This window comes from Scyliorhinus torazame, chromosome 4 (genome assembly GCF_047496885.1).
Source record: "Scyliorhinus torazame isolate Kashiwa2021f chromosome 4, sScyTor2.1, whole genome shotgun sequence".
NCBI classification, from domain to species: Eukaryota; Metazoa; Chordata; class Chondrichthyes; order Carcharhiniformes; family Scyliorhinidae; genus Scyliorhinus; species Scyliorhinus torazame.
Genome location: NC_092710.1, coordinates 64,573,079 through 64,591,686, shown reverse-complemented (window position 1 = coordinate 64,591,686; position 18,608 = coordinate 64,573,079). Strand labels below are relative to the sequence as shown.

Genomic DNA, 18,608 nt, shown 5'->3' with positions numbered 1-18,608 from the left:
ACAAAGTCAAAGATGCAAGACGATACTTTGAATGCGAGCATTTGCAGGTAATTAAGTCTGGTGTTAAGAAGTTGTATGACTTCTTTCTGTGCTCACCCCAGTCCAACGCCGGAACCTCCACATCATGTCTAATATCATACAGTTTAGTCAGGGATATTGAGGCGTAATGGATACAGTGTCAGTCATTGCTGAATATTAGGATTATTCCTGTATCTGTATCTCTGGAATATTATATCAATGCGGAACATTCCACAATTCATTGTGATCAGAAGCGGTACATAATGTTTCAATAACTCCATGAATATAATCATGCTGCACAGTCTTGCTTTTGCGATCCCTCAGCACTCAATCCTGAAAAACCGAGTTCAAATTGGAAAGCCTGTTAATAAAAGGAAACCTCTCCCCGTCGGGGAATTGAACCCCGGTCTCCCGCGTGACAGACGGGGATACTAACCACTATACTAACGAGGAACACCTGGTGAACTATCAATACTGATCATCCAACAATCCAATTTCCGCCACTGAACCAAATCTGTTGAATTCTGTTAATGACCGTCGTACATCCCAGATGAGAATTGGAACACAGTCAGTTCACTGAGAGGAGGTTTCCTGTAATCCGCCCAGTCTCACTCCGAGATATCTGAAGGAAACCCGCAGCCCCTCCAATCTCCGTTTGCGGTTAATTCCTGAATGGAGTGGACCACTCCTTCATTTTCAGATGATTATGTTTAGATCTGAAGTAAACAACGATTTTTCAACATTCGAGAGAATTGTTTGAGTCCTTAACCCGCAGCAATGTTTAATACCTCGTGTTTGACCACCTCAGTGCTGGACTTTTTCATATATTTTTCGTACATGTTTCCTAGTATTGAGTCAGTTTTCTATGTGGACACCAGCCGCACGTGTGTGAAGTGGACCTGTTAACAGGAATTGAATTTGAATCTATCAGACAAAATCCAAGTTTTGTTCAGTTGACATCTCTCAGTTCAACTGAATATCCAAATTTCAATGAGTATTCGAAACCACTCCCTGCTGGTCTCTTGGTGAGGATTCGGTGCTTTCCCGCTGCGGACTGGGTTCAATTTCGGTCAAGACATTTTATTAAACAGCTAACCAGTTCGATGCTATCTGTCGGGGAAGGACAATTCTGTTCACGCTGTGTATGGGCCCTGCACCTAAAAGCAAATGTGTCAAGCGACAGGTCACCGTCAGTGTCTCAGGCGAAACTACTAAGTTCAACAAAATGGAAACACCTAACTTCTTGTCCTCAGGTCAGAGCCAGGGTGACGATGAAACGCGGAATCACCTGCATTACCAAAAGAAACATTCAATCAAATACACGTCAACTGCCTGGAAGGCAGCTCTGCTCACCATTATACCACATCACTGACAAAAGCTAGGGTGAAGTTAGGCATATGTCTCAAGCTTTTGACAAAGGAGCAACAAGACATAAGGTATTTTACAAGAACATTATCAAAAAGCGCAGAAGTAGGCCATTCGGCCCAGTGAGTCTGCACCCACCCTCTGAAAGAACATGCTACCTGGGCTCACTCCACGCAACCATCCCGGACCTGCACATCTTTGGACTGTGGGAGGAATGCCCCGCAGACACGGTGAGAAAGTGCACACTGTACACAGGCACCTCAAGCCGGAATGAAACGCGGCCCCTCGTGCTGTGAGGCAGTGGTGCTAACCACTGCGCCACCGTGACGCTTCTATTGTGGGCAATGAAATAAAGTTGACGCTGAGCCACAGAAGGAGCTATTAGGTCAGCAGACAAAAACTTGGTCAAAGAGGTAGATTTTAAGGATCATCTTAAAGAGGACAGCGAGCGAGATAAGTGGAGAGGTTTAGGAAAGGAGTCCAGAACGTTAGACCATAGATTAAAATCGGGAATGTACAGAATATCAAAAGAGCAGAAATCTGGAAGATTTGTTGGGCTGGAGAGGGTTTCAGAGAAAGGGAAGGACGATGTCATGGAAGGATTTGGACGTAAGGATGGGGATTTTAAAACATGCATTTTCGGGACAGGAGCCAGTGTCGATCAGCAAACACGGGGCTGATTGGTGAACTGGACTTGGTTCAGGTGAAGTTCCAGGCCGCAGGAGTCTGGATGAGCACAGCTACATTTAGGGTGGAAGATGGGAGGCCGGCCAGAGGAACACTGGAATGATCAAGTCCAGAATGAACAAAGGCATGGATGAGTCTTTCAACTGCAGGTGAGCTGAGGCATGGCCGGAGTTGGACAATGTTTAGAATGTGGAAATACAATGTATTCAACTGATAACATTCTGTCAGTCCGTCTAATATCACAGTAAGAAGTCTCACAACACCAGGTTAAAGTCCAACAGGTTTGTTTCAAACACTCGCTTTCGGAGCGCTGCTCCTTCCTCAGGTGAATGAAGAGGTGTGTTCCAGAAACACATATATAGACAAAGTCAAAGATGCAAGACGATACTTTGAATGCGAGCATTTGCAGGTAATTAAGTCTGGTGTTAAGAAGTTGTATGACTTCTTTCTGTGCTCACCCCAGTCCAACGCCGGAACCTCCACATCATGTCTAATATCATACAGTTTAGTCAGGGATATTGAGGCGTAATGGATACAGTGTCAGTCATTGCTGAATATTAGGATTATTCCTGTATCTGTATCTCTGGAATATTATATCAATGCGGAACATTCCACAATTCATTGTGATCAGAAGCGGTACATAATGTTTCAATAACTCCATAAATATAATCATGCTGCACAGTCTTGCTTTTGCGATCCCTGAGCACTCAATCCTGAAAAACCGAGTTCAAATTGGAAAGCCTGTTAATAAAAGCAAACCTCTCCCCGTCGGGGAATTGAACCCCGGTCTCCCGGGGGACAGGCGAGGATACTAACCACTATACTAACGAGGAACAGCTGCTCAACAGCCAATACTGATCATCCAACAATCCAATTTCCGCCACTGAACCAAATCTGTTGAATTCTGTTAATGACCGTCGTACATCCCAGATGAGAATTGGAACACAGTCAGTTAACTGAGAGGAGGTTTCCTGTAATCCGCCCAGTCTCACTCCGAGATATCTGAAGGAAACCCGCAGCCCCTCCAATCTCCGTTTGCGGTTAATTCCTGAATGGAGTGGACCACTCCTTCATTTTCAGATGATTATGTTTAGATCTGAAGTAAACAACGATTTTTCAACATTCGAGAGAATTGTTTGAGTCCTTAACCCGCAGCAATGTTTAATACCTCGTGTTTGACCACCTCAGTGCTGGACTTTTTCATTTATTTTTCGTACATGTTTCCCAGTATTGAGTCAGTTTTCTATGTGGACACCAGCCGCACGTGTGTGAAGTGGACCTGTTAACAGGAATTGAATTTGAATCTATCAGACAAAATCCAAGTTTTGTTCAGTTGACATCTCTCAGTTCAACTGAATATCCAAATTTCAATGAGTATTCGAAACCACTCCCTGCTGGTCTCTTGGTGAGGATTCGGTGCTTTCCCGCTGCGGACTGGGTTCAATTTCGGTCAAGACATTTTATTAAACAGCTAACCAGTTTGATGCTATCTGTCATGGAAGGAGAATTCTGTTCACGCTGTGTATGGGCCCTGCACCTAAATGCAAATGTGTCAAGCGACAGGTCACCGTCACTGTATCAGGCGAAACTATTAAGTTGAACAAAATGGAAACACCTAACTTCTTGTCCTCAGGTCAGAGCCAGGGTGACGATGAAACGCGGAATCACCTGCATTACCAAAATAAACATTCAATCAAATACACGTCAACTGCCTGGAAGGCAGCTCTGCTCACCATTATACCACATCACTGACAAAAGCTAGTGTGAAGTTAGGCATATGTCTCAAGCTTTTGACAAAGGAGCAACAAGACATAAGGTATTTTACAAGAACATTATCAAAAAGCGCAGAAGTAGGCCATTCGGCCCACTGAGTCTGCACCCACCCTCTGAAAGAACATGCTACCTGGGCTCACTCCACGCAACCATCCCGGACCTGCACATCTTTGGACTGTGGGAGGAATGCCCCGCAGACACGGTGAGAAAGTGCACACTGTACACAGGCACCTCAAGCCGGAATGAAACGCGGCCCCTCGTGCTGTGAGGCAGTGGTGCTAACCACTGCGCCACCGTGACGCTTCTATTGTGGGCAATGAAATAAAGTTGACGCTGAGCCACAGAAGGAGCTATTAGGTCAGCAGACAAAAACTTGGTCAAAGAGGTAGATTTTAAGGATCATCTTAAAGAGGACAGCGAGCGAGATAAGTGGAGAGGTTTAGGAAAGGAGTCCAGAACGTTAGACCATAGATTAAAATCGGGAATGTACAGAATATCAAAAGAGCAGAAATCTGGAAGATTTGTTGGGCTGGAGAGGGTTTCAGAGAAAGGGAAGGACGATGTCATGGAAGGATTTGGACGTAAGGATGGGGATTTTAAAACATGCATTTTCGGGACAGGAGCCAGTGTCGATCAGCAAACACGGGGCTGATTGGTGAACTGGACTTGGTTCAGGTGAAGTTCCAGGCCGCAGGAGTCTGGATGAGCACAGCTACATTTAGGGTGGAAGGTGGGAGGCCGGCCAGAGGAACACTGGAATGATCAAGTCCAGAATGAACAAAGGCATGGATGAGTCTTTCAACTGCAGGTGAGCTGAGGCATGGCCGGAGTTGGACAATGTTTAGAATGTGGAAATACAATGTATTCAACTGATAACATTCTGTCAGTCCGTCTAATATCACAGTAAGAAGTCTCACAACACCAGGTTAAAGTCCAACAGGTTTGTTTCAAACACTCGCTTTCGGAGCGCTGCTCCTTCCTCAGGTGAATGAAGAGGTGTGTTCCAGAAACACATATATAGACAAAGTCAAAGATGCAAGACGATACTTTGAATGCGAGCATTTGCAGGTAATTAAGTCTGGTGTTAAGAAGTTGTATGACTTCTTTCTGTGCTCACCCCAGTCCAACGCCGGAACCTCCACATCATGTCTAATATCATACAGTTTAGTCAGGGATATTGAGGCGTAATGGATACAGTGTCAGTCATTGCTGAATATTAGGATTATTCCTGTATCTGTATCTCTGGAATATTATATCAATGCGGAACATTCCACAATTCATTGTGATCAGAAGCGGTACATAATGTTTCAATAACTCCATAAATATAATCATGCTGCACAGTCTTGCTTTTGCGATCCCTCAGCACTCAATCCTGAAAAACCGAGTTCAAATTGGAAAGCCTGTTAATAAAAGGAAACCTCTCCCCGTCGGGGAATTGAACCCCGGTCTCCCGCGTGACAGGCGGGGATACTAACCACTATACTAACGAGGAACAGCTGCTCAACAGCCAATACTAATCATCCAACAATCCAATTTCCGCCACTGAACCAAATCTGTTGAATTCTGTTAATGACCGTCGTACATCCCAGATGAGAATTGGAACACAGTCAGTTCACTGAGAGGAGGTTTCCTGTAATCCGCCCAGTCTCACTCCGAGATATCTGAAGGAAACCCGCAGCCCCTCCAATCTCCGTTTGCGGTTAATTCCTGAATGGAGTGGACCACTCCTTCATTTTCCGATGATTATGTTTAGATCTGAAGTAAACAACGATTTTTCAACATTCGAGAGAATTGTTTGAGTCCTTAACCCGCAGCAATGTTTAATACCTCGTGTTTGACCACCTCAGTGCTGGACTTTTTCATTTATTTTTCGTACATGTTTCCCAGTATTGAGTCAGTTTTCTATGTGGACACCAGCCGCACGTGTGTGAAGTGGACCTGTTAACAGGAATTGAATTTGAATCTATCAGACAAAATCCAAGTTTTGTTCAGTTGACATCTCTCAGTTCAACTGAATATCCAAATTTCAATGAGTATTCGAAACCACTCCCTGCTGGTCTCTTGGTGAGGATTCGGTGCTTTCCCGCTGCGGACTGGGTTCAATTTCGGTCAAGACATTTTATTAAACAGCTAACCAGTTTGATGCTATCTGTCATGGAAGGAGAATTCTGTTCACGCTGTGTATGGGCCCTGCACCTAAATGCAAATGTGTCAAGCGACAGGTCACCGTCACTGTATCAGGCGAAACTATTAAGTTGAACAAAATGGAAACACCTAACTTCTTGTCCTCAGGTCAGAGCCAGGGTGACGATGAAACGCGGAATCACCTGCATTACCAAAATAAACATTCAATCAAATACACGTCAACTGCCTGGAAGGCAGCTCTGCTCACCATTATACCACATCACTGACAAAAGCTAGTGTGAAGTTAGGCATATGTCTCAAGCTTTTGACAAAGGAGCAACAAGACATAAGGTATTTTACAAGAACATTATCATAAAGCGCAGAAGTAGGCCATTCGGCCCACTGAGTCTGCACCCACCCTCTGAAAGAACATGCTACCTGGGCTCACTCCGCGCAACCTCCCCGGACCTGCACATCTTTGGACTGTGGGAGGAATGCCCCGCAGACACGGTGAGAAAGTGCACACTGTACACAGGCACCTCAAGCCGGAATGAAACGTGGCCTCTCGCGCTGTGAGACAGTGGTGCTAACCACTGCGCCACCGTGACGCTTCTATTGTGGGCAATGAAATAAAGTTGACGCTGAGCCACAGAAGGAGCTATTAGGTCAGCTGCCAAAAGCTTGGCCAAAGAGGTGGATTTTAAGGATCATCTTAAAGAGGAGAGCGAGCGAGATAAGTGGGAGGCTTAGGAAAGGAGTCCAGAACGTTAGACTACAGTTATAAATCGGGTTATACAGAATGTCAAAAGAGCAGAAATCTGGAAGATTTGTTGGGCTGGAGAAGGTTTCAGAGAAAGGGAAGGACGACGTCATGGAAGGATTTGGACGTAAGGATGGCGATTTTAAAACATGCATTTTCGGGACAGGAGCCAGTGTCGATCAGCAAACACGGGGCTGATTGGTGAACTGGACTTGGTTCAGGTGAAGTTCCAGGCCGCAGGAGTCTGGATGAGCACAGCTATATTTAGGGTGGAAGATGGGAGGCCGGCCAGAGGAACACTGGAATGATCAAGTCCAGAATGAACAAAGGCATGGATGAGTCTTTCAACTGCAGGTGAGCTGAGGCATGGCCGGAGTTGGACAATGTTTAGAATGTGGAAATACAATGTATTCAACTGATAACATTCTGTCAGTCCGTCTAATATCACAGTAAGAAGTCTCACAACACCAGAATAAAGTCCAACAGGTTTGTTTCAAACACTCGCTTTCGGAGTGCTGCTCCTTCCTCAGGTGAATGAAGAGGTGTGTTCCAGAAACACATATATAGACAAAGTCAAAGATGCAAGACGATACTTTGAATGCGAGCATTTGCAGGTAATTAAGTCTGGTGTTAAGAAGTTGTATGACTTCTTTCTGTGCTCACCCCAGTCCAACGCCGGAACCTCCACATCATGTCTAATATCATACAGTTTAGTCAGGGATATTGAGGCGTAATGGATACAGTGTCAGTCATTGCTGAATATTAGGATTATTCCTGTATCTGTATCTCTGGAATATTATATCAATGCGGAACATTCCACAATTCATTGTGATCAGAAGCGGTACATAATGTTTCAATAACTCCATGAATATAATCATGCTGCACAGTCTTGCTTTTGCGATCCCTCAGCACTCAATCCTGAAAAACCGAGTTCAAATTGGAAAGCCTGTTAATTAAAGGAAACTTCTCCCCGTCGGGGAATTGAACCCCGGTCTCCCGCGTGACAGGCGGGGATACTAACCACTATACTAACGAGTAACACCTGGTCAACAGCAAATACTGATCATCCAACAATCCAATCTCGGCCACTGAACCAAATCTGTTGAATTCTGTTAATGACCGTCATACATCCCAGATGAGAATTGGAACACAGTCAGTTCACTGAGAGGAGGTTTCCTGTAATCCGCCCAGTCTCACTCCGAGATATCTGAAGGAAACCCGCAGCCCCTCCAATCTCCGTTTGTGGTTAATTCCTGAATGGAGTGGACCACTCCTTCATTTTCAGATGATTATGTTTAGATCTGAAGTAAACAACGATTTTTCAACATTCGAGAGAATTGTTTGAGTCCTTAACCCGCAGCAATGTTTAATACCTCGTGTTTGACCACCTCAGCGCTGGACTTCTTCATTTATTTTTCGACATGTTTCCCAGTATTGAGTCAGTTTTCTATGTGGACACCAGCCGCACGTGTGTGAAGTGGACCTGTTAACAGGAATTGAATTTGAATCTATCAGACAAAATCCAAGTTTTGTTCAGTTGACATCTCTCAGTTCAACTGAATATCCAAATTTCAATGAGTATTCGAAACCACTCCCTGCTGGTCTCTTGGTGAGGATTCGGTGCTTTCCCGCTGCGGACTGGGTTCAATTTCGGTCAAGACATTTTATTAAACAGCTAACCAGTTTGATGCTATCTGTCATGGAAGGAGAATTCTGTTCACGCTGTGTATGGGCCCTGCACCTAAATGCAAATGTGTCAAGCGACAGGTCACCGTCACTGTATCAGGCGAAACTACTAAGTTGAACAAAATGGAAACACCTAACTTCTTGTCCTCAGGTCAGAGCCAGGGTGACGATGAAACGCGGAATCACCTGCATTACCAAAAGAAACATTCAATTAAATACACGTCAACTGCCTGGAAGGCATCTCTGCTCACCATTATACCACATCACTGACAAAAGCTAGGGTGAAGTTAGGCATATGTCTCAAGCTTTTGACAAAGGAGCAACAAGACATAAGGCATTTTACAAGAACATTATCATAAAGCGCAGAAGTAGGCCATTCGGCCCACTGAGTCTGCACCCACCCTCTGAAAGAACATGCTACCTGGGCTCACTCCACGCAACCTCCCCGGACCTGCACATCTTTGGACTGTGGGAGGAATGCCCCGCAGACACGGTGAGAAAGTGCACACTGTAAACAGGCACCTCAAGCCGGAATGAAACGCGGCCTCTCGCGCTGTGAGACAGTGGTGCTAACCACTGCGCCACCGTGACGCTTCTATTGTGGGCAATGAAATAAAGTTGACGCTGAGCCACAGAAGGAGCTATTAGGTCAGCAGCCAAAAGCTTGGCCAAAGAGGTGGATTTTAAGGATCATCTTAAAGAGGAGAGCGAGCGAGATAAGTGGGAGGCTTAGGAAAGGAGTCCAGAACGTTAGACTACAGATTAAAATCGGGTTATACAGAATGTCAAAAGAGCAGAAATCTGGAAGATTTGTTGGGCTGGAGAAGGTTTCAGAGAAAGGGAAGGACGACGTCATGGAAGGATTTGGACGTAAGGATGGGGATTTTAAAACATGCATTTTCGGGACAGGAGCCAGTGTCGATCAGCAAACACGGGGCTGATTGGTGAACTGGACTTGGTTCAGGTGAAGTTCCAGGCCGCAAGAGTATGGATGAGCACAGCTATATTTAGGGTGGAAGATGGGAGGCCGGCCAGAGGAACACTGGAATGATCAAGTCCAGAATGAACAAAGGCATGGATGAGTCTTTCAACTGCAGGTGAGCTGAGGCATGGCCGGAGTTGGACAATGTTTAGAATGTGGAAATACAATGTATTCAACTGATAACATTCTGTCAGTCCGTCTAATATCACAGTAAGAAGTCTCACAACACCAGAATAAAGTCCAACAGGTTTGTTTCAAACACTCGCTTTCGGAGCGCTGCTCCTTCCTCAGGTGAATGAAGAGGTGTGTTCCAGAAACACATATATAGACAAAGTCAAAGATGCAAGACGATACTTTGAATGCGAGCATTTGCAGGTAATTAAGTCTGGTGTTAAGAAGTTGTATGACTTCTTTCTGTGCTCACCCCAGTCCAACGCCGGAACCTCCACATCATGTATAATATCATACAGTTTAGTCAGGGATATTGAGGCGTAATGGATACAGTGTCAGTCATTGCTGAATATTAGGATTATTCCTGTATCTGTATCTCTGGAATATTATATCAATGCTGAACATTCCACAATTCATTGTGATCAGAAGCGGTACATAATGTTTCAATAACTCCATGAATATAATCATGCTGCACAGTCTTGCTTTTGCGATCCCTCAGCACTCAATCCTGAAAAACCGAGTTCAAATTGGAAAGCCTGTTGATTAAAGGAAACTTCTCCCCGTCGGGGAATTGAACCCCGGTCTCCCGCGTGACAGGCGGGGATACTAACCACTATACTAACGAGGGACAACTGGTCAACAGCCAATACTGATCATCCAACAATCCAATCTCGGCCACTGAACCAAATCTGTTGAATTCTGTTAATGACCGTCGTACATCCCAGATGAGAATTGGAACACAGTCAGTTCACTGAGAGGAGGTTTCCTGTAATCCGCCCAGTCTCACTCCGAGATATCTGAAGGAAACCCGCAGCCCCTCCAATCTCCGTTTGTGGTTAATTCCTGAATGGAGTGGACCACTCCTTCATTTTCAGTTGATTATGTTTAGATCTGAAGTAAACAACGATTTTTCAACATTCGAGAGAATTGTTTGAGTCCTTAACCTGCAGCAATGTTTAATACCTCGTGTTTGACCACCTCAGCGCTGGACTTCTTCATTTATTTTTCGACATGTTTCCCAGTATTGAGTCAGTTTTCTATGTGGACACCAGCCGCACGTGTGTGAAGTGGACCTGTTAACAGGAATTGAATTTGAATCTATCAGACAAAATCCAAGTTTTGTTCAGTTGACATCTCTCAGTTCAACTGAATATCCAAATTTCAATGAGTATTCGAAACCACTCCCTGCTGGTCTCTTGGTGAGGATTCGGTGCTTTCCCGCTGCGGACTGGGTTCAATTTCGGTCAAGACATTTTATTAAACAGCTAACCAGTTTGATGCTATCTGTCATGGAAGGAGAATTCTGTTCACGCTGTGTATGGGCCCTGCACCTAAATGCAAATGTGTCAAGCGACAGGTCACCGTCAGTGTCTCAGGCGAAACTACTAAGTTGAACAAAATGGAAACACCTAACTTCTTGTCCTCAGGTCAGAGCCAGGGTGACGATGAAACGCGGAATCACCTGCATTACCAAAAGAAACATTCAATCAAATACACGTCAACTGCCTGGAAGGCAGCTCTGCTCACCATTATACCACATCACTGACAAAAGCTAGGGTGAAGTTAGGCATATGTCTCAAGCTTTTGACAAAGGAGCAACAAGACATAAGGTATTTTACAAGAACATTATCATAAAGCGCAGAAGTAGGCCATTCGGCCTACTGAGTCTGCACCCACCCTCTGAAAGAACATGCTACCTGGGCTCACTCCACGCAACCTCCCCGGACCTGCACATCTTTGGACTGTGGGAGGAATGCCCCGCAGACACGGTGAGAAAGTGCACACTGTACACAGGCACCTCAAGCCGGAATGAAACGCGGCCTCTCGCGCTGTGAGACAGTGGTGCTAACCACTGCGCCACCGTGACGCTTCTATTGTGGGCAATGAAATAAAGTTGACGCTGAGCCACAGAAGGAGCTATTAGGTCAGCTGCCAAAAGCTTGGCCAAAGAGGTGGATTTTAAGGATCATCTTAAAGAGGAGAGCGAGCGAGATAAGTGGGAGGCTTAGGAAAGGAGTCCAGAACGTTAGACTACAGTTATAAATCGGGTTATACAGAATGTCAAAAGAGCAGAAATCTGGAAGATTTGTTGGGCTGGAGAAGGTTTCAGAGAAAGGGAAGGACGACGTCATGGAAGGATTTGGACGTAAGGATGGGGATTTTAAAACATGCATTTTCGGGACAGGAGCCAGTGTCGATCAGCAAACACGGGGCTGATTGGTGAACTGGACTTGGTTCAGGTGAAGTTCCAGGCCGCAAGAGTCTGGATGAGCACAGCTATATTTAGGGTGGAAGATGGGAGGCCGGCCAGAGGAACACTGGAATGATCAAGTCCAGAATGAACAAAGGCATGGATGAGTCTTTCAACTGCAGGTGAGCTGAGGCATGGCCGGAGTTGGACAATGTTTAGAATGTGGAAATACAATGTATTCAACTGATAACATTCTGTCAGTCCGTCTAATATCACAGTAAGAAGTCTCACAACACCAGAATAAAGTCCAACAGGTTTGTTTCAAACACTCGCTTTCGGAGCGCTGCTCCTTCCTCAGGTGAATGAAGAGGTGTGTTCCAGAAACACATATATAGACAAAGTCAAAGATGCAAGACGATACTTTGAATGCGAGCATTTGCAGGTAATTAAGTCTGGTGTTAAGAAGTTGTATGACTTCTTTCTGTGCTCACCCCAGTCCAACGCCGGAACCTCCACATCATGTCTAATATCATACAGTTTAGTCAGGGATATTGAGGCGTAATGGATACAGTGTCAGTCATTGCTGAATATTAGGATTATTCCTGTATCTGTATCTCTGGAATATTATATCAATGCTGAACATTCCACAATTCATTGTGATCAGAAGCGGTACATAATGTTTCAATAACTCCATGAATATAATCATGCTGCACAGTCTTGCTTTTGCGATCCCTCAGCACTCAATCCTGAAAAACCGAGTTCAAATTGGAAAGCCTGTTAATTAAAGGAAACTTCTCCCCGTCGGGGAATTGAACCCCGGTCTCCCGCGTGACAGGCGGGGATACTAACCACTATACTAACGAGGAACAACTGGTCAACAGCCAATACTGATCATCCAACAATCCAAACTTGGCCACTGAACCAAATCTGTTGAATTCTGTTAATGACCGTCGTACATCCCAGATGAGAATTGGAACACAGTCAGTTCACTGAGAGGAGGTTTCCTGTAATCCGCCCATTCTCACTCCGAGATATCTGAAGGAAACCCGCAGCCCCTCCAATCTCCGTTTGTGGTTAATTCCTGAATGGAGTGGACCACTCCTTCATTTTCAGTTGATTATGTTTAGATCTGAAGTAAACAACGATTTTTCAACATTCGAGAGAATTGTTTGAGTCCTTAACCTGCAGCAATGTTTAATACCTCGTGTTTGACCACCTCAGCGCTGGACTTCTTCATTTATTTTTCGACATGTTTCCCAGTATTGAGTCAGTTTTCTGTGTGGACACCAGCCGCACGTGTGTGAAGTGGACCTGTTAACAGGAATTGAATTTGAATCTATCAGACAAAATCCAAGTTTTGTTCAGTTGACATCTCTCAGTTCAACTGAATATCCAAATTTCAATGAGTATTCGAAACCACTCCCTGCTGGTCTCTTGGTGAGGATTCGGTGCTTTCCCGCTGCGGACTGGGTTCAATTTCGGTCAAGACATTTTATTAAACAGCTAACCAGTTTGATGCTATCTGTCATGGAAGGAGAATTCTGTTCACGCTGTGTATGGGCCCTGCACCTAAATGCAAATGTGTCAAGCGACAGGTCACCGTCAGTGTCTCAGGCGAAACTACTAAGTTGAACAAAATGGAAACACCTAACTTCTTGTCCTCAGGTCAGAGCCAGGGTGACGATGAAACGCGGAATCACCTGCATTACCAAAAGAAACATTCAATCAAATACACGTCAACTGCCTGGAAGGCAGCTCTGCTCACCATTATACCACATCACTGACAAAAGCTAGGGTGAAGTTAGGCATATGTCTCAAGCTTTTGACAAAGGAGCAACAAGACATAAGGTATTTTACAAGAACATTATCATAAAGCGCAGAAGTAGGCCATTCGGCCTACTGAGTCTGCACCCACCCTCTGAAAGAACATGCTACCTGGGCTCACTCCACGCAACCTCCCCGGACCTGCACATCTTTGGACTGTGGGAGGAATGCCCCGCAGACACGGTGAGAAAGTGCACACTGTACACAGGCACCTCAAGCCGGAATGAAACGCGGCCTCTCGCGCTGTGAGGCAGTGGTGCTAACCACTGCGCCACCGTGACGCTTCTATTGTGGGCAATGAAATAAAGTTAACGCTGAGCCACAGAAGGAGCTATTAGGTCAGCTGCCAAAAGCTTGGCCAAAGAGGTAGATTTTAAGGATCATCTTAAAGAGGAGAGCGAGCGAGATAAGTGGGAGGCTTAGGAAAGGAGTCCAGAACGTTAGACTACAGATTAAAATCGGGTTATACAGAATGTCAAAAGAGCAGAAATCTGGAAGATTTGTTGGGCTGGAGAAGGTTTCAGAGAAAGGGAAGGACGACGTCATGGAAGGATTTGGACGTAAGGATGGGGATTTTAAAACATGCATTTTCGGGACAGGAGCCAGTGTCGATCAGCAAACACGGGGCTGATTGGTGAACTGGACTTGGTTCAGGTGAAGTTCCAGGCCGCAGGAGTCTGGATGAGCACAGCTATATTTAGGGTGGAAGATGGGAGGCCGGCCAGAGGAACACTGGAATGATCAAGTCCAGAATGAACAAAGGCATGGATGAGTCTTTCAACTGCAGGTGAGCTGAGGCATGGCCGGAGTTGGACAATGTTTAGAATGTGGAAATACAATGTATTCAACTGATAACATTCTGTCAGTCCGTCTAATATCACAGTAAGAAGTCTCACAACACCAGAATAAAGTCCAACAGGTTTGTTTCAAACACTCGCTTTCGGAGCGCTGCTCCTTCCTCAGGTGAATGAAGAGGTGTGTTCCAGAAACACATATATAGACAAAGTCAAAGATGCAAGACGATACTTTGAATGCGAGCATTTGCAGGTAATTAAGTCTGGTGTTAAGAAGTTGTATGACTTCTTTCTGTGCTCACCCCAGTCCAACGCCGGAACCTCCACATCATGTCTAATATCATACAGTTTAGTCAGGGATATTGAGGCGTAATGGATACAGTGTCAGTCATTGCTGAATATTAGGATTATTCCTGTATCTGTATCTCTGGAATATTATATCAATGCGGAACATTCCACAATTCATTGTGATCAGAAGCGGTACATAATGTTTCAATAACTCCATGAATATAATCATGCTGCACAGTCTTGCTTTTGCGATCCCTCAGCACTCAATCCTGAAAAACCGAGTTAAACCTGTTAATTAAAGGAAACTTCTCCCCGTCGGGTAATTGAACCCCGGTCTCCCGCGTGACAGGCGGGGATACTAACCACTATACTAACGAGGAACAGCTGGTCAACAGCCAATACTGATCATCCAACAATCCAATCTCGGCCACTGAACCAAATCTGTTGAATTCTGTTAATGACCGTCGTACATCCCAGATGAGAATTGGAACACAGTCAGTTCACTGAGAGGAGGTTTCCTGTAATCCGCCCAGTCTCACTCCGAGATATCTGAAGGAAACCCGCAGCCCCTCCAATCTCCGTTTTTGGTTAATTCCTGAATGGAGTGGACCACTCCTTCATTTTCAGATGATTATGTTTAGATCTGAAGTAAACAACGATTTTTCAACATTCGAGAGAATTGTTTGAGTCCTTAACCCGCAGCAATGTTTAATACCTCGTGTTTGACCACCTCAGCGCTGGACGTCTTCATTTATTTTTCGACATGTTTCCCAGTATTGAGTCAGTTTTCTATGTGGACACCAGCCGCACGTGTGTGAAGTGGACCTGTTAACAGGAATTGAATTTGAATCTATCAGACAAAATCCAAGTTTTGTTCAGTTGACATCTCTCAGTTCAACTGAATATCCAAATTTCAATGAGTATTCGAAACCACTCCCTGCTGGTCTCTTGGTGAGGATTCGGTGCTTTCCCGCTGCGGACTGGGTTCAATTTCGGTCAAGACATTTTATTAAACAGCTAACCAGTTTGATGCTATCTGTCATGGAAGGAGAATTCTGTTCACGCTGTGTATGGGCCCTGCACCTAAATGCAAATGTGTCAAGCGACAGGTCACCGTCACTGTATCAGGCGAAACTACTAAGTTGAACAAAATGGAAACACCTAACTTCTTGTCCTCAGGTCAGAGCCAGGGTGACGATGAAACGCGGAATCACCTGCATTACCAAAATAAACATTCAATTAAATACACGTCAACTGCCTGGAAGGCAGCTCTGCTCACCATTATACCACATCACTGACAAAAGCTAGGGTGAAGTTAGGCATATGTCTCAAGCTTTTGACAAAGGAGCAACAAGACATAAGGTATTTTACAAGAACATTATCATAAAGCGCAGAAGTAGGCCATTCGGCCCACTGAGTCTGCACCCACCCTCTGAAAGAACATGCTACCTGGGCTCACTCCACGCAACCTCCCCGGACCTGCACATCTTTGGACTGTGGGAGGAATGCCCCGCAGACACGGTGAGAAAGTGCACACTGTACACAGGCACCTCAAGCCGGAATGAAACGCGGCCTCTCGCGCTGTGAGGCAGTGGTGCTAACCACTGCGCCACCGTGACGCTTCTATTGTGGGCAATGAAATAAAGTTGACGCTGAGCCACAGAAGGAGCTATTAGGTCAGCTGCCAAAAGCTTGGCCAAAGAGCTGGATTTTAAGGATCATCTTAAAGAGGAGAGCGAGCGAGATAAGTGGGAGGCTTAGGAAAGGAGTCCAGAACGTTAGACTACAGATTAAAATCGGGTTATACAGAATGTCAAAAGAGCAGAAATCTGGAAGATTTGTTGGGCTGGAGAAGGTTTCAGAGAAAGGGAAGGACGACGTCATGGAAGGATTTGGACGTAAGGATGGGGATTTTAAAACATGCATTTTCGGGACAGGAGCCAGTGTCGATCAGCAAACACGGGGCTGATTGGTGAACTGGACTTGGTTCAGGTGAAGTTCCAGGCCGCAGGAGTCTGGATGAGCACAGCTATATTTAGGGTGGAAGATGGGAGGCCGGCCAGAGGAACACTGGAATGATCAAGTCCAGAATGAACAAAGGCATGGATGAGTCTTTCAACTGCAGGTGAGCTGAGGCATGGCCGGAGTTGGACAATGTTTAGAATGTGGAAATACAATGTATTCAACTGATAACATTCTGTCAGTCCGTCTAATATCACAGTAAGAAGTCTCACAACACCAGAATAAAGTCCAACAGGTTTGTTTCAAACACTCGCTTTCGGAGCGCTGCTCCTTCCTCAGGTGAATGAAGAGGTGTGTTCCAGAAACACATATATAGACAAAGTCAAAGATGCAAGACGATACTTTGAATGCGAGCATTTGCAGGTAATTAAGTCTGGTGTTAAGAAGTTGTATGACTTCTTTCTGTGCTCACCCCAGTCCAACGCCGGAACCTCCACATCATGTCTAATATCATACAGTTTAGTCAGGGATATTGAGGCGTAATGGATACAGTGTCAGTCATTGCTGAATATTAGGATTATTCCTGTATCTGTATCTCTGGAATATTATATCAATGCTGAACATTCCACAATTCATTGTGATCAGAAGCGGTACATAATGTTTCAATAACTCCATGAATATAATCATGCTGCACAGTCTTGCTTTTGCGATCCCTCAGCACTCAATCCTGAAAAACCGAGTTCAAATTGGAAAGCCTGTTAATTAAAGGAAACTTCTCCCCGTCGGGGAATTGAACCCCGGTCTCCCGCGTGACAGGCGGGGATACTAACCACTATACTAACGAGGAACAACTGGTCAACAGCCAATACTGATCATCCAACAATCCAAACTCGGCCACTGAACCAAATCTGTTGAATTCTGTTAATGACCGTCGTACATCCCAGATGAGAATTGGAACACAGTCAGTTCACTGAGAGGAGGTTTCCTGTAATCCGCCCATTCTCACTCCGAGATATCTGAAGGAAACCCGCAGCCCCTCCAATCTCCGTTTGTGGTTAATTCCTGAATGGAGTGGACCACTCCTTCATTTTCAGTTGATTATGTTTAGATCTGAAGTAAACAACGATTTTTCAACATTCGAGAGAATTGTTTGAGTCCTTAACCTGCAGCAATGTTTAATACCTCGTGTTTGACCACCTCAGCGCTGGACTTCTTCATTTATTTTTCGACATGTTTCCCAGTATTGAGTCAGTTTTCTGTGTGGACACCAGCCGCACGTGTGTGAAGTGGACCTGTTAACAGGAATTGAATTTGAATCTATCAGACAAAATCCAAGTTTTGTTCAGTTGACATCTCTCAGTTCAACTGAATATCCAAATTTCAATGAGTATTCGAAACCACTCCCTGCTGGTCTCTTGGTGAGGATTCGGTGCTTTCCCGCTGCGGACTGGGTTCAATTTCGGTCAAGACATTTTATTAAACAGCTAACCAGTTTGATGCTATCTGTCATGGAAGGAGAATTCTGTTCACGCTGTGTATGGGCCCTGCACCTAAATGCAAATGTGTCAAGCGACAGGTCACCGTCAGTGTCTCAGGCGAAACTACTAAGTTGAACAAAATGGAAACACCTAACTTCTTGTCCTCAGGTCAGAGCCAGGGTGACGATGAAACGCGGAATCACCTGCATTACCAAAAGAAACATTCAATCAAATACACGTCAACTGCCTGGAAGGCAGCTCTGCTCACCATTATACCACATCACTGACAAAAGCTAGGGTGAAGTTAGGCATATGTCTCAAGCTTTTGACAAAGGAGCAACAAGACATAAGGTATTTTACAAGAACATTATCATAAAGCGCAGAAGTAGGCCATTCGGCCTACTGAGTCTGCACCCACCCTCTGAAAGAACATGCTACCTGGGCTCACTCCACGCAACCTCCCCGGACCTGCACATCTTTGGACTGTGGGAGGAATGCCCCGCAG

General features: G+C 45.1%; 7 non-coding genes across 7 annotated transcripts; all 7 read right to left on the bottom strand.

Moving 5' to 3' along the window:
- Positions 1 to 399: 399 nt before the first annotated feature.
- Positions 400 to 471, bottom strand: trnad-guc (transfer RNA aspartic acid (anticodon GUC)). The gene has a single exon. It is a non-coding gene; the product is annotated as a tRNA-Asp (tRNA).
- A 4,792-nt stretch (positions 472 to 5,263) lies between these two features.
- trnad-guc (transfer RNA aspartic acid (anticodon GUC)) lies at positions 5,264 to 5,335 on the bottom strand. The gene has a single exon. It is a non-coding gene; the product is annotated as a tRNA-Asp (tRNA).
- Positions 5,336 to 7,693: 2,358 nt separating this feature from the next.
- On the bottom strand, positions 7,694 to 7,765 carry trnad-guc (transfer RNA aspartic acid (anticodon GUC)). The gene has a single exon. It is a non-coding gene; the product is annotated as a tRNA-Asp (tRNA).
- A 2,357-nt stretch (positions 7,766 to 10,122) lies between these two features.
- On the bottom strand, positions 10,123 to 10,195 carry trnad-guc (transfer RNA aspartic acid (anticodon GUC)). Its single transcript has one exon. It is a non-coding gene; the product is annotated as a tRNA-Asp (tRNA).
- A 2,356-nt stretch (positions 10,196 to 12,551) lies between these two features.
- Positions 12,552 to 12,623, bottom strand: trnad-guc (transfer RNA aspartic acid (anticodon GUC)). Its single transcript has one exon. It is a non-coding gene; the product is annotated as a tRNA-Asp (tRNA).
- Positions 12,624 to 14,971: 2,348 nt separating this feature from the next.
- On the bottom strand, positions 14,972 to 15,043 carry trnad-guc (transfer RNA aspartic acid (anticodon GUC)). The gene has a single exon. It is a non-coding gene; the product is annotated as a tRNA-Asp (tRNA).
- Positions 15,044 to 17,400: 2,357 nt separating this feature from the next.
- On the bottom strand, positions 17,401 to 17,472 carry trnad-guc (transfer RNA aspartic acid (anticodon GUC)). Its single transcript has one exon. It is a non-coding gene; the product is annotated as a tRNA-Asp (tRNA).
- Positions 17,473 to 18,608: the final 1,136 nt, after the last annotated feature.